Here is a 14,491-nt window from a genome sequence, read left to right as displayed (position 1 = left end):
TCAGTCGTGTTTGTAAAGATAGAGATGATATCACTCTTCCTTACTATCAGAGGATAGTTCAGTCAGATTGATATCATACGCAGCGGAAATTAAACTTAGTTTCGTAATAGCCTTGGTGGAGCAGGTTGTTGGATTAAGGTTTCTCTTTGCTGTTATTCAGTGTTCAGTTTTATCAATTGAAATAGCACAAGTAAGAATGTAAAACTGAAAGCTGTAAATAACACAGAGACTTTTACGTGGTTCGGAAAAACCCTTTCCTACATCCACGGTTGGTTTGATCAGACCAACAATCCACTCCGCAAGTGCTTCACTGGTGCACTGCAAACCGTACCCGTGTGCTTGCCTGGTGCACACAACCGTAAACTGAAGAAAACCCTTCTTCAGCACCCACACACCTCACGTAGGATTTCCCTGCTAAGCACACCTCGTGCTCAGACTTTTCACTCAGAGTTCAGAGTAACTTCCTGAACTCCGAACCACTCAAACACTCTTATGGGGAGGAGGTTTGAACGAGTGCCAACTATACTTACAAAGAACAAGTTCTTTGAAGCAAGTTTGACCTTTGGCTTCTGGGTAAACAAATATATGCCTAGGGTCTAAGAGAATGTATGTAATCAGCAGTGACTGATTTTGGCTTTGGAATTCTCTTCTTCGATTCAAGCTTTGGGGCGGTTAAGCTTTAGGCTGAGTAGCAATTTTGGCAGAGCTTCAGCTTATGTCGTTGAATCGGTGAAGGTTGAAGTGATCCTCGAGCGCTATTTGTAGGAGAACTCTTGAATAGATCCGTTGGCGTAAATCGTCCTCAAGATTTCTTCCATTGGAGAGCAATTCGAATTTGGGTTGAGGCTTCAATCTTCGAGGTTCCTTGCCTGTGTGGAAACGGCTCTCTTTGATGGACAGGAGATGTGACATCTCTGAAAAGTAACCACCAGATAGGAATGACCTCTGCAGAGATAAGATATTCTGAGATCTCTGCATTTAATGCGGCTGTACTTGTGCGTACGTGGCTTCCTCTGAACGTTGGAAGATCAGTCCTAGGAGGAATGTTCAACTGATACTTGACTTTAGTATCAGTCCTTTGCGCGCATTATATAATCAGTCTTCAACTGATTCTTCAACTGATACTTCAGTTGGTATCTGCAGTCTTCTGTCTTCAGTCTTCAGTCTTCGACACCGCAACTAAACTAGAAACGAACTCTAACACTTGAGTTCTAAACGATTCTAGTCTATTACATATAAGTCCTATGAATTTTGGTATCATCAAAACAAGGGTTAGGATATTCCACAAGGTTCCCAACAGTATTTTTCTGCTTCCTTTGTCAATCATTTCCCAAAGGTGGTTGCCGATATTTTGTTGGTTCCTATAGGAGGAGATATCGACTCCAGATTTTGGAAGCATTCTGTCCGTGGTGAGGTTTCGGCTGCTTTGGGTTTTTCTAGCACGTGTCATCGGTTTCCAACTGTTAAGTGGGGTACGTGGATTTGGGAATCATATATTCCTATTAGGCGTTCTATTCTCTGCTGGCGTGTTCTTCATGGGCGCTTTCCCACTCTTGATATTCTTATTTGCCAGGGTTTGATTGCACCTAATGCGTGCTCATTTTGCTTAAGGGAAAGAGAATCATTTCTCATGTTATGTGGGGTTGTTATAGGATTCGTCCGTTGTGGAAAGAATTTCTTAGCTGGTTTGGCAAAAAAGAATTTCTTTTCTTTGAGCTCTCAAATTGAATCTTTCTGGAAAGCTGGGATACTTACTTTGATGTGGAAGATTTGGGATTGTCGAAATTCTATTATCTTTGACGATAAACGTTTTGAGGAGAGACCGTTGTTGGCTTTTGTGAAGTCTTATTTTAAGGAGATGGATGGCATTTTTCCTCGTCTTGGTACTGTTAAGAATATGTGGATTGATTATTCTATTACCAGGGCTCTTGGTATCGCTAGTCGTGCGGCGCCCCCTCCACGTATGATTGAGGTGCACTGGTGGCCGCCGGTTTACCACTGGATTAAGGTTAACACTGATGGCTCTGCTACAAGGGCCCCAGATCAGATTAATGTTAGTGGGGTTTTCTGGGATCAAAGGGCTTATGTTCGTGGTTGTTTTCATGTTAAAGGAGGCATTGGTTTTGCTTTTGAAGCAGAATTGTTAGCCATTATTACTTCCATCAATATTGCTCAAGATCGTGGCTGGCTGTATCTTTGGATTGAGGCAGATTCTATGTATGTGATTAGATTGTTGGAAGCTCATTCCAATGATGTTCCTTGGCGTTTTATGGCGTCTTGGAATAATACGTTTCGTCTTCTTTAGGAATTTAAATTGATAGTCACTCACATTTATAGAGAGGGCAATAAGCCGGCTGATATTATGGCTAATGGTGCGAGATGTTTTATCTTTTTTTGTGATGATTTTATAGGTATTTTCATTGTGCTAAAGGTTTATATTTTGGTCTCGTTCACTCAATAGTTGATTGCGTTGAGCTTATATGTCAATTTTGTTGTTTCAGGATTTGATGCTCTAATTGATTAATTAGTAGAAAAATATAGAGTTTGAATTCGGGTGATTGGTCTTAAGAAGAATTATATTTCGTCTCGATACGAGTCCGTAGGCAAAAATGGATCAAAAATCCGACTTGTAACGAAGGAGAACGGGCCAAAACAAAAACAGTGCGTGCCTACGCCCAGGTGCCCACGGTCACACCCACGGCCGCGGCAATGACAGCAGCTTACCTGTTTCCTCGCGGTGCGCGAATTCACCCGCAGCCGCGCCGCGCGATTTCTAGCGCCCATCGCCACTCAAATGCCCCCGCGCCGTGCAACTTTCTCCCATACACTCCCCTTGGCGCTGGAAACACCCCGCGCCGCTGCCTTCTTCCAGCACCGGCCCCGTGGCGCTCAAACACCCCGCGCCGCGCGCTCACAACAACCCCGTGCTGAGCAATTAACTCGCGCCTGCGCACTTCCCTTTAACTTTGAGAAAAACGTGTTTTCACTTTGGGGAGTATAAAAGAGCTGACTTCTCTTTTGTTAGGGCACACTCACTTCCGCCCACGTTCTGGCACCACAAAACATTAGGGTTTGATTTTTCTTTTCATTTTCCTAGTACTACTGTTCTAGATTTATTGACTTCTGTTCTTGAACTGCGTTTTCCTTGGAGTTGTAAGGATTGACTTCTCGACGTTTTTATTGGTATTTCTTATATTCTTTTTCACTACTACAAAAACGCTCATAGATAATGGATCCGTTATCTATGACCCCAAAAAACCGTTAAGTATACTGGTGTTATCTATGATACCGTCATACATAACGATAAAAAACTGTTATGTATAGTCGTATAGATAACGGTATGTGCGCTCATACATAACGGTAAACATCTGTTATTTATTAATATTTTTACCGTTATGTATTAGATATATATATATATATATATATACATACATATTTCATCATAGTTAACTGTTTTTTGCACTTTTTATAACGATTTTAACCGTTAACTTTGATAGAAATACATAACGGTTTTTTGCACTTTTTATAACAGTTTTTTGAACTTTTTATAGCTGTAATTTTTTTTAAAATTTTCCTGTTCTATATCTCAAAAATTAAATTAATAATTATCAAACAACAAAATAACATTGTCATAGATAACATATATTATATAACATCCAAAATATTATAATCACACAAAATATTCATACATTATTATCATCCAAAATCTTCATACATAATGTTTTGAGCCCAACTCAAAAAAAAAGGGAACTTCACATAATTTCCATTCAATCATAGTGCAACACCACTATAATCTCAAAGGAGCCACGACACCGAGGGAAATAAAAGACTTCATCATTTCTTACTTCTAAAGCAATTGCAGCTTCTCTCTTTAGGCATATATTGTCTTGTTTGAAGCATTGTATAGTGTCTCCAACATAGGCATCAATAGTGGGCACATTACTTTGCACATAGAGCTGCTCCGCAATTTCCTTTGTAGGTGCTGAAAATATGCCTTCAAATTTTCCCCACAAGAGGGATTCATGGTTGACTGGAGCCGCATGACCATTCTCAAATTCAGGTCTACCATTTGGAACATTTTTAATCCTTAAAACCTTTCCAACCTAGAAGCATGAGAGAAAAGTAACCAAAATCAATAACTCGCAAAGGAATTTCAATATCAAGAAATTGAATCTCATAAAACAAGCCTCTTGGCAAATAAGAGAATAAGAAAAAAGATGCAAACATTGTCCTGATATTGTTTACTTGCATTCTTCTGGTTGCAGTAAAGAAAAATATCAACTCTAGCAATCAGTTATAAAAGGAAAATAAGAGAAGTAGAATTGTACAAATTGAGGAGAGCTTCCACAGTAAGCAAGAACTAGTTGATGATACTAGAAATAATTCCTATACTAGAAATAGATAAAAGCGATAAATGACACCGAATATACGTGGTTCGATCACTAAAATGATCTACGTCCACGGAGTTGCTCGAGATTTCACTATCTTTGTGGGTGATTACACTGTACATTGTTCATGAATGAGAGAGTCCTTAAATCTAATAATGGAAGTCCTATTTATAAACATCTAAGTGGCCTTGGCCTATTTAATGTCTAGGGCCCATTAACCCATATAACTAAGCCTAGATCATTATTACAGAGCTGAGTCATCGGGAGTAATACAGAACTGGTGTAGAGCCGAGCTTGGCCAGGGCGAGAGCCTTGAGTGGTCAGAGCTGGTGTATATCATAGTTGGAAAGTGGGGTCGAGCAATGCCAAATCAGCCCTGTCAAATTCAGAGTTGCACCAAATACTTAAAATAAACATATTAGCGGTAATAATAATAATAATAAGAATAAATAGAGATATTCCGGTCCAATTGTGTCTAATGATGCTGCATACTTTACTCCTCATCAGTTCACAGCTCCTTCTCCTTTGTAAGTCCATTCCTCCGCATCTTTGGCTGGCAAAATTGCAGCCATCCACTTTAGACAAATAAAAAGCACTTATTTCTTGTTCCATTTTCCACACACAAAAGTGGAAGGGAAGCTCAATCGAATAAAAAGCACTTATTTCGAAGCACACACAAAAGTGGATAGAAGAAAGAGAGATTGAAGGAGAGAGGGAGAGAGAGAGAGAAAGCACAACTTGATCTATTATCTAAGTTAGAGAAGCTTTCAAACACCTGAATAATAATCTTTGCACATTCGTTGCAATGAAACATGGTCACGTAAATCCTCTGCAAGGTAAATCATATACATGTACTGTCAGAAATGGCAAACAAGAATTCATAAATAAATGAGCAAAAGTGATGAAGAAAATAAGGTTACTGACTTGCCTGAAGCAGATGCATGATTTGTGTTTAAGATTGCATTGACTTCGGCGTGGCATACATAACTGCAAGGAAGCAAGACTAAGGACTCAGTTAAAACTTCACTACTAGTTTGCTAGAATGAAAATAGGGGCGAAGAACGGCGCTAGGGCAACTGGAAAAATTCGCAGAGCAGCGTCGATGTTCGTTGTTTGCTGACCGGCGGAGATCGGGTCGACGGCGGCGGCCGGGAACCTAGGGTTTTAAGATTGGAGGCCAAAAGGAACGTGGTTTGTGGCTACCTCCACGGTTGAGACAACAGGAAATAGAGATCGTCGCCAGGGTGAGTCGGCTCCGAAGCCTTTAGGGCACTGATCGGGGTGGTACAAAGTTCTGCAACTGAAACGGGGAAGAAGATGAGTTTGGGAGCTGAAAGGGGTTTAGGGCGTAACACATTCAAAAATCGAAGTGGAAAATGGAGATTTCTTCTAGTGATAATTAGGGTTTTGATTTTATAATATTATTAAATTTAAAAATAAAACATAACAGTTTTGAGGCGCTCATATATAACGGTTAAAATAACTGTTATAAAAAGACGCTCATAGATAACGGTAGGCTTAACAGTTCGATAATACCGTTATTTATGCAACTAATAGATAACGCTCATACATAACGGATTACCTATGGATAACACTACATGGATAACGGAGTTTTGCAAAACCGTTATCTTTTCTTAAAAAAACCGTTATGTATGGAGTATTATGTATGTGTAATTTTGTAGTAGTGTTTCTATGAATCTTTATGTTGCATATTTCCATATGCTATTTCTTTTCTATCTTTTTAGGTTAGTAGAATTTATATTCAGTACTTTCAATTTTACAGAATTCTATTCAGTGATTTATTTCAGTAGGTTGTTATTTAATTATCATTTAGTTATTGCCTAGGGTTTAATAATTATTACTGCATCGGTACTTGTGATATGTTTTATTCTGCATTGTCATTCCTTAAAACTATATTTACATTTCGTTCATTTAATTATGCACATTAATGGATTAGAACAAACAACCAATTCTTGATTAGAGTGTTAACATTTATTACTTTCTGTGTGTGACGTATTTGCACTACAACAAAAATTGGATACGACATCACACAAACGACACTGATTTTTGTCAAAGTCTGAGGTCTTATATATTTTTTCTGTGGTCTTATGTTTGTGTGTGGTCTTTTAGCACAAAAATATGCTAATAGACACTAGACTTATGTGTTTGTTGTTATAAATGAGATGTGAAAAGTAATCTATAACACTGGTCGTAATAGTCCATGTTTATATGTATAGTGTTATTTTTTAAAAATAATAAATTAATTTAAAAATAATCAAATTAAACAATTAAAAGTTCTTTTTAACTAATTGTTCACCGATTCTTAAAAAACAAGAGTTGTTGATCGTATAAACCATTATTTCCAATAATTAAAAAAAATTATAGTAAAATCAAAGTAAATTAGTTAAATGCTTAGTTTTTTTCCCTAAAACCAAAGTAATTCCCTGGTGAAAATTTAAAATGAAAATCGTCTCTCTAATTTTTCCTCCAAAACCAAATAATCCCTTGGTCAAAAATTCTGAAAATCGTCTCTCTCGCGCTCTTATAACCGCTGCCGCCGAACTAGTCTGTTATGTCGGGATCGGCGGTCATTCTCGTATGTTGCGGCGCTTGCTGGCTCTAATTTCCAGCCATTTTTACCTATTGCCAGCCGCTAAGGTTTTTACAGAACTCAACTAGGGTTTCAGGTGAGCTCTGTTCTATTTTCCGATGAATTGGAAATTATTTTATTATTTCATTCAGTGTCGAAGAAACTATGTTTATTATCATTGATTATATACATATATTTATGGAGTTATTTTGCTTATCTGCCTAGTTTGTCAAGGGATTTTGAATATTTAACCTGTTTTTGTTTACCCTTTTTCAGGTAAAATTGCTATTCTGCTTATTCATCTGGTCTTTTTTATTGTTTTGTATGTGATTCTCCGGATCTTTCTTCTCTCTTTGTGTTTGTGTTCTTAGGATTTTCTTCCCAATAATTCTGGTTCAAGATGTCATGGTTTTAATATCCCATTTTTCAATTTTGTTTTCAGTTCTCAACAATTCTTCTTTTGGTAGGGAAAGTTTATAATAGATATTCTAAAGGCATGACATGAGACACAGGCGGTGGGCAACAATTATGGTGAGGAAATATGAACATTGGCAAGTGCGACGCTGTTAAAAGGGCATAGCTATTGATTGTAACTTTTTTCTTTTATAATATATCTTGTTTGCTATACATTTGTCTATTTTCTTCCTTACTAATTCTTTCACCCATAATTCCTGCAACAGGAGATCTTTTAAATAACTCAAATGGCGACCAACAAGTCACCAAAGCGAACTATCAAGGTCTTGTTCTCTATTTTTTTGCATGATTGTTTTTTATATAATCTAATTTGTCCTTTAAAGAATACTGCAGATATAGATTGTAACTTTTTTGAATTATTCTCTGAAGAATTTTGTCAAAAATGTGGTGGGGTAGGGTGGGGTGGGGGTGGGGGTATATGATATAATAATTGTGATGTTATGAGTAGTTCAAATTACAAATCAATTACATGATATCAATTGTTGTAGTATTCTTTTTAAATTGACTTTCTGTTGCCGATCAATTTACCCTTTTGGCACGATGGTAATACGATTTGGTTCATATGTGCTAGTTGATTAAATTAGTTGGGCATTTCAGTGGCTAACTCCCAAAACATAGTTTGATTTTGTAATGATTCCAGAAATTGTATTTCTAAAGCCTTATTAATATATTTGTAAGAATGATTAATTAGAGGCTTGGACTATAGGAATATTGGCCATGATTTGGGTTGATCGAGAAGCTGCCTGACATAGCATTAGAGAGTAAGAGTTAGACTCGATCTATTTGTTTTCTTCAATTAATTAAGGTGGTCTGCTTACATTGTTGTTCTAATGTATGATTTGTCCATTAAGCTATGGCAAATGTCTCTACAAAAGTAAAATGAATATTAATCTTTGAAATTCCTTTACTTAAATTGTGTAGTTTTTCAGTGAATACTTAAATTGCATACTTAAAATTGAAGATATGACATCACATTACTTGCTAAAATGTGAATTTTGAAGAGAAACTAAATTAGTGTGTTGCTTTATTTACTTATGAAAGAAGTATCTTCTTATGACCTAAAATAGTAGTACATATCATTCTCTAGGTACAATGATTTTTTTTTTTTCAATTCTATATAAATATGTTTATACTCAATAAAGTTGTATGCTTTATTTTAAGATTTATGTGGCCATCTCTAGATCACGTTATATCCCAAACTGTTGGGGAAAAAAGAATGCACATATAACCAATATTGGTTTCTATAATTAGAATAAGTACTTGTAATTATAAAAAATATGCTTTAGATTGTTATCAGCCTTTCTTTGGAATATATATTAAGTGCATTTTTTTATATTTAAATGTATATTAATGTGTGAAATTTTACACAAATGTGCAGGAGTTCTATCATCGTAAATTAGCATCAAACGATAGGCAAAAGTCCTTGAAGAAGATTTGCAGAAATAGGCATTTTGGCTGCTCAGCTAGGTATGTGATTGCATTTTATGTTTTATTGCATAATGCTAAATATCTTCTTCTGAATATTCCTGGTGGCTGATGAAGTGTCTAATGTATTTCAGAATAATTTAATCACCAGTTGTCGTTTTTATACCTTGAGTAATAAGATTTCGCCTTTTTCCTGATTAAAAAAAAAAATAGTAGTGGTATTAGTAATACCTTAATCCTGTGTTCAAGTTCAGTATGGTGTACTGTTATGGCTCAGGTAACTTGCCAGATCACACAAGAAACTGATGTATAGCAGTTGTCGTTTTTATATCTAAGTTATGATATAGTTATCTACCACCGAAAATGCTAGTGCTCCAATAGTGCTTTGAAATTGAAGATTTGATTTTAGTCTTTTTCTTTCATAGCGCATTTTAGAAATGATTGGGTTGTTAGTTCCTTTGTGACTGTGTTGTAAACCTATTAATACGTACTTTTGGTTTTAAGCTTATTATTCATGTAATCTTTCAGCTACCTACACCGCGATTTGAAGGATATATGGTGAAGGCAATGAAGACAATATTGAGCATATTGGTTGATGTACCACATGTTGAAGGAACGAATGAGTAACAAGTGTTAACTCATTTGAATCATTGTTGTGATAGAATTTATTTTGTAACGGATATGGTATAATTGATTGGGTTGAACTTAAGTTGTAATGAATATTGAAATTTTAAGAAATGATTGTGTTGCAATGAATATGATTTGTTAAGTTTTTATTTAAATATTAGATTTTTGAAAAAGAAAAAAATCTATGAAAATAAGATTTAATTTATTTTAATATTGTAGAATAGGGCATGATATTTTTTGGACCTACAACACTAGTAAAAAACTATAGTGGTATATAAAAACAAAATTGATTTTTTTTCAACTACGATAATAGACAAAAGTTAGTGTGATATATAGAAAAGACCACATACATTCGACACCTATAACACTGGTAATAAACTAATGTTGTTTAACAAAACGACTTTGGACTTTAGGTGTTTAAAGACCACATGCAATGCATGTTGTCATAAATATCTATGACAACAGGCAATGCCTGTGGTCTTTGAGCGCCTTTTTCCAAGCATCTACGACACTACCACTTACAACAACAGACATTTTTGCTATATGACAACAGGCAATGTCCATTGTCTATTAGCTTTTTTGTAGTAGTGTTGAATGCCCTGTAAAATCTTCCTTGAGAGACGACTTGGGTTAGCTTACCACACTAGGTGTAGGACTGCCCATACGGATCGTTTCTCGAAATATCATAATTCATCATACATCGATTAATTCCTAGCATGCTCATATTAATTTAAGTACTGCACATTGGAGTCAGAATTACTTACTTGTGAATTGGATGCAAAGGTCGTTGAGAACAGTCTCCAGCTTTGACCTTCTGAACTGTATCCCGCTCAATCCCCGACGCTGGAGGGACAACTAGGGATGTCAATCGGGCCAGCCCATCGGGTTTTCGGGCTAGCCCTATCGGGTTCCGGGTTAATCGGGTGCGGGCTAATCGGGTTGGAGATTTTTTCGGGTTGTAAATCTTCAACCCTAACCCTAAACGTTCGGGTTTCGGGCTAGCCCATCGGGTTGGAGATTTTGAATCGGAAGTTCCACCTTTGTAATTTTTGTATTCCTACAACAAAAATAATTGTATATGAATAATTTTATATAATTTTGAAATATGAATACATTCAAATATTTAAAAATAAATAAATAAATATAACTTGTCCTAATAAAAAACATAAAAGTTGTAGATTGAAAGCCTTAACATAGAAGAATCATGAATCGGGTAAAGACACAAATATTATTATAATAATCCCCTGAAAACATACTGACTAGAAAACAACGCCTATTTTCCTTTTCTGCTCTCACAGAAAACCTAGTTTATGATTTTACGTGTGTTCTGTTCTGAGAGTAGATAACTATATTTATAGTTATAAATACAGAGTTTGGGCCTTTTAATGAGTCAGACCTATTTTTCTCCTACTGGGCTCAGGAGACTTTGGGCCAGTTCAGGGATCAAATACAAGGAATAAAGACGTGCCTTAAATGAATTAATTCTTATGATCAGCCCAGATCATAATTAATTCACAAATATTAATTCATTTCACTAGAGAATCAATATTGACTTGCCCCTTTATTGCCGATGATGAGTCGGGGCTTGTATTTAGACTTATTAGACCCCCGTATTTAAAATATCCAACATCCATTAATTAATTAAAGCTTCTGACAGTTTATATTAATTAATTTCTTATTAATCCTTAAGCAGTACACTTCAACCTTTATTATTGCGCCCGAACTTAATCAACCTGCAGGGTTTAACGCAATAAACCTTTTGAGCTCCTTAAGGGGATGTTATTATCCTATACTGGATACGGTTACCTAATACAGATTACCAAATTTCATATATAAATTGCTATCACCCAAGATACAGAGTACTCAAGTTAATATATAACTCTCACCCATAGTAAATCAAAGCGATACATAATTTAATATATATATATATATATATATATATATATATATGTGAAATCTTATTAGGATTTAGGTCTCATTAAGTCACCGAGATTTTGATTCTTCACTTAGGTCAGACAGAAAAATACATCTCACTGTGATCCTATTAATACGTTTTCACGCACTAGTATAAATAAGTAGCCAAGACGAACTACTTTCATATATACTGCAGCCTAAACCAACGACTCGTCCTAGAGTCATCTCGATTGTGATCAATTTATATCTCATAAGGTTATTCTAACTATATGGTCTTCTGTGATCTACAACACACCATATAATCTACTTATATAGAGATAATAGGACATACATATGCAATCATGAACAATTCAGATAGGAGATTAACAGTGAACTTAGGAAACATTGTATACAAGCATAAAAAAGTTCTTGCTTTCAGTATACAAATCCAACAATCTCCCACTTATACTAAAGTAAACTTTAGTATACAATGAGACTATCTACTAGCTATTACTCCCTCCGTCCCACTAGACTTGGCACTTTTGAGTTGGGCACGGAGATTAAGAATAAAGGGTTAAGAGTGTAAAGTAGGTAGGGTCCACTTATTTTATGTGAGTAGAGAAAGTAGGGACCACATACTATTTTAGGAAAGTGCCAATTCTAGTGGGACAAACAAAAAAGGCAAGTGTGCCAAGTCTAGTGGGACGGAGGGAATACAAAACTATCACTTCTCCCACTTATACTAAAAGTTTCCTAAGTGGGTGGCATCAACCGCAATCTCATCCCTCGAGCATGCTTCTCATAGGTCTTTTGAGGTTAGCTCATGGTGAAAGGATCAACTAGGTTCTCCAAAGTACTAATCTTCTGAACCAGCACATCTCTTCGTTGTACGATTTCTCGTATGACAATGTACTTTCTTTCTACGTGTTTTGTGGCCTTGTGGGTCCTAGGGTTCCTTAGAATTTGCCACTGCACCTAAGTTACCACAATAAATTATGATACTCTTAGGCAAATTAGGTACCACGCTCAGATCCAAGAGGTAATTGTGGAACCATACGGCCTCTTTAGCAGCTACATATTCAGCTTCCATGGTGGAGTCCGCAATGCAACGCTGCTTTGCACTGCACCATGATACAACTCCACTTCCCAAGGTAAACACATAACCCGAGGTAGAACTCTTCTCATCCTGGTCAGCCTGGAAATCCGAATCTGAATAACCCAAAGGAGTTAGACTGTCTGACTGGTAAACTAGCCTATAATCTCCTGTCCTTTTTAGGTACATGAGTATATGCTTTACCGCAGTCCAGTGTCCTTGGCCAGGGTTTGACTGATATCTCACAACTATGCCCCGCGTCATAGCAAATATCAGGTCTCGTGTAAAGCATTGCATACATGAGGCTACCTGCAGTGAAAGCATATGGTACCTTCCTCATTTCCTCCACCTCACTAGGCGTCTTAGGACTCATATCCTTAGACAGAGGAATGCCATGTCTGAAAGGTAGCAATCCTTTCTTGGCGGTTTGCATGCTGAAACGAGCAATCACAGTATCAATGTAAGATGCTTGACACAAGCTCAACATCATTTTCTGGCGATCACGAACAACCTTGATCCCCAGGATGTACGCTGCATATCCTAAGTCTTTCATTTTAAAATGTTCGGATAACCATTTCTTTATGTTTGATAATAACTCCTTATTGTTGCCAATTAGGAGGATATCATCCACATAAAGTGCAAGAAAAACTACATCACCATTGACATCTAAACGGTACACACAACTTTCATTTTCACACCGACTAAACCCATAGGATTTAATCACTTCGTTAAAACGTAAGTTCCATGACCTGGAAGCTTGCTTAAGTCCATAAATGGACTTCTTAAGCTTCCATACGAGATGGTCCTCTCTCATCTTCACGAACCCTTCGGGTTGCTGCATATAGATATCCCTTCATTATTTAAGGAAACCATTTAAGAAAGCGGTTTTAACATCCATTTGCCAAACCTCAAGGTTCATGTGGGCTGCTATGGCAAGGAGTATTCGAATGGACTTAAGCATGGCAACCGGTGAAAATGTTTCATCATAATCAATACCTTTAACCTGGGTATACTCTTTAGCCACCAGTCTAGCCTTGAAAGCTGCGACTTCGCCATCCGAATTTCTCTTTCTCTTGTATACCCATCTGCTACCTATGGCCAAGCAGCCTTCTGGTAAAATACTTTTTTGTTATACATCCATATCAATCATGGGTTCTATCTTAGAAACCATGGAGTCGTACCAATAATCTGCATCCGCGTCTTCCATCGTTTGCCTGTAGTTATCTGGGTCGATGTCTCTCTGTTAATTAACATGAAGAAGATCCGAAGACTCTCCCAAGAACATGAATCATTCGGGTTGACAAACAACCCTCCCACTACGACGAAGCGGTGGTGGTACTGATGTGTCGATAGTGTATGCAGTGTCTTGTGGTACAATCTCTTGCACACTTGGCTTGGATAATGGAATCGCCTGTCCATTGCCTTCGATTTCTTGAAGGACAATATCGGACTTAGACCTATGGTTGTTCACATAGTCCTCTTCCAAGAATCGTGTGTTGCTGCTAACAACCACTTTTTGATCCTTAGGACTATAGAAGCAACAACCTTTCGTTCCCTTAGGATATCCTACAAACAACATTACCTCACATCTAAGATCCAATTTCCTGGCCTCCTTGTCCAGCACATATGCAGGACAACCCCAAATATTCATATGGCTCAAACTAGGCTGACGCCCTGACCATAACTCAGCAGGAGTTTTAGGAACTGATTTAGATGGCACTAGATTTAACATGCAGGCAGCTATTTCCAAGGCATATCCCCAAAACAAAATAGGCAAAGATGCATAGCTCATCATCGATCGTACCATTTCCAAAAGCGTTCTATTCCTCATTTTTGCTACACCGTTCTATTGAGGAGTACCCGGTGCAGTCAACTGGGATGCAATCCCAGATTCTAACAAGTATTTCTTAAACTCGTTCCCGAGGTATTCGCCACCACGATCAGACCGCAATGACTTGACACATTTACCTAACTTTTTCTCCACTTCTGCCTTGAACTCTT

At 37.1% G+C, this 14,491-nt stretch overlaps 1 long non-coding RNA gene across 4 annotated transcripts; it reads left to right on the top strand.

The window, feature by feature from the left end:
- The first annotated feature begins 6,819 nt into the window (after positions 1-6,819).
- On the top strand, positions 6,820-9,633 carry LOC131023706 (uncharacterized). 4 transcript variants are annotated; one of them, XR_009101494.1, is made up of 5 exons: positions 6,820-7,075; positions 7,446-7,509; positions 7,659-7,715; positions 8,831-8,919; positions 9,406-9,633. It is a non-coding gene; the product is annotated as an uncharacterized LOC131023706 (long non-coding RNA). The 4 variants fall into 4 exon arrangements; XR_009101493.1 differs by having other exon boundaries at positions 7,421-7,509; XR_009101496.1 differs by having other exon boundaries at positions 7,255-7,509.
- The last annotated feature ends 4,858 nt before the right edge of the window (positions 9,634-14,491 follow it).

This window comes from Salvia miltiorrhiza, chromosome 4 (assembly GCF_028751815.1).
Source record: "Salvia miltiorrhiza cultivar Shanhuang (shh) chromosome 4, IMPLAD_Smil_shh, whole genome shotgun sequence".
NCBI lineage: Eukaryota > Viridiplantae > Streptophyta > Magnoliopsida > Lamiales > Lamiaceae > Salvia > Salvia miltiorrhiza.
The sequence above is the reverse complement of the archived record's forward strand: the minus strand, read 5'-3'. Positions and strand labels throughout refer to the sequence as shown.